We start from the raw sequence: 2,169 nt of genomic DNA, 5'->3' as shown, positions 1-2,169 counted from the left end.
TATGTAACACGAAATACCCATTTGGAGTCCACTGATTTTACATAAAGGGACAGATGGCACAAGAGACCAAGTGTCTTGATTTTGCAATGCTGAAATCTCTGCATTCATAAAAGCACACCATTTGGATCTTTTAAATACTGACAAACGGTGCGAGGATCTATTAGCGTGAGTAGGGAAGAAAGTTGTTTTGGCTTGGTGGAGGTTTTGGTTGATGGAGATAATTAGGATTGTTTGGTTAATGGTGAGTCAAGTGATACAGTGAGATTGACAGAATCATGACCAACAACACTTCGACACAACTTCTGAATGGGTTTATGAATGTTATTCTTTAAACGAATAGTAATGGGATGAGAGGGTTAAATGTTTGAATTTTGATTAGGCTCATTTATGTTATCAAGTAAGGAGGGTTCAGAAGATGATGACTGAAAAAGAGACATACCTGAATAATGACTGGATGAACTCCTAATTTTGTTTGATTAAGAAGCATTGTCAGGTGCTCCGCTGGAAGATGTGGGACCAAGAGTCAGTGTAGTAGAGGCCATAGGAGAGGTGATAGATGAAGGTTGTCCATGAGTAAGAGGAAACGTCATAGGAGAGGTGATAGATGAAGGTTGGTCACGAGTAAGAGGAATAACAAAGTGGTTTGGAACCCAAGAGTTGACAGTTTATTTTCCTAAGTCTTCTGTGTCCATTTTGTCTTTTCCTCCATTACTAAAGATTATATAGTTGTCCACTTGAAGCAGATTTTCTTCTTCCACCACTATTAATGCTGCTTTAAACTCCTCCTATCTGCTCTCTGACGTCTCCCTTTTCTTCAATTCTGCCTCTTCCTCTTGATGAATGAATTGTTGCTCGTAGTTCCCCTTCTCCAGATTTACTTCATTACTTGAGCTAGTACTCATACATGTCTTCTCCTGTTTTTCTTCCTTTCTTTGTGTTACCTTCGTTAGAGTGGTTGAGAATGCCCATTCTTTTAGTGTTCATTTCTTTTGCCTGATCTTCTTCCTGTTCTGCTTCTTTGATATTCTCCCTCTCTACCTCCCTCCGTACCTCAAAAGAGTTATTGCTTTCCCTTACATCTGATTCTTTGTCATTGATTTCCCCTATAACATGTCTATACCTATCTTTTTTTTATTTGCCTTTTTTTGTCAATCATTGATAGTTTTGGTTGATTCCTACTATTTTACCACTGGATAGTATCTTTATTTGAGTCGCATTCGCACCTTCCCCTGACTGGGTTCTTTGTTCCTGCATCTCCCCTTCATAAAGATTTAGATGGATATTTCAACAAATATTGTCATTGTAACTCTGCAGGCAACACTCACTACAATAATAAGGTGTATGATCATACTGGATTTTGATCCATTTAGATTTGATTTCCCTTGTAATATCATATTCTTTATTAATTTTTACCCTTTGCGGCAACTAAGCAACCAGATCTACCTCCACTTTCACCTTTGCACAACTTGATCTTGTTTGATTTCTAGTCGCCATATCTAGCGTGAGAGCTTTTTCTATTGCTGATGCAATTGAAAAAATTTCTTCCTTATCAAAAAGAATTGGTGGAATATTTGGCATTGAGATTCGAGCCACTACAATTGTTGTTTCCACGTTTGATTCAAACTATGGATCCCACTTCAATTTGTTGTTTCCCCGTTTGATTCAAACTATGGATCCCACTTCAATGAGTGCATTTTCCAGTACTTTTCCTTCGCTTTGACATAATATGCAGATGTTGATAACAATTGCACATAATCTTCCAATAATGATAATCTAATCAGAATGTGTCTGGGACCCAGAACACCAATTGCGCCTCTTTTGATTCTACAATGCTTTGGGAGTGTCTTCTTCGATTCTCCTATACCGGATTTTCGTAGGAAAATTTCCCAATAATTGTATACTGTAAGTTTTCCTGGATTATCAAATTCCTTACTTCAGATGATTTCCACGTTACATTTGGTTCCCCTTGCACAATTGTCACTGGTTTGGGCAGGACTTTACTTCCTATGTAATTTTGAATCTTGGGTTTTAGTATGTTCACATAGTTTGTACCTGTTAGTAATGTATGAGGGTTGTTGGGTTTTCAATTAGGCAGTAATGGTGGGAATATCTCCGGTAATAGCTAGGACTAGCAGGAGGATTGGGTCGGCCCGCCCCGGCCAGGGTCCG

This window comes from Solanum pennellii, chromosome 3 (genome assembly GCF_001406875.1).
Source record: "Solanum pennellii chromosome 3, SPENNV200".
Classification (NCBI taxonomy): Eukaryota; Viridiplantae; Streptophyta; class Magnoliopsida; order Solanales; family Solanaceae; genus Solanum; species Solanum pennellii.
The sequence above is the reverse complement of the archived record's forward strand: the minus strand, read 5'-3'. Positions refer to the sequence as shown.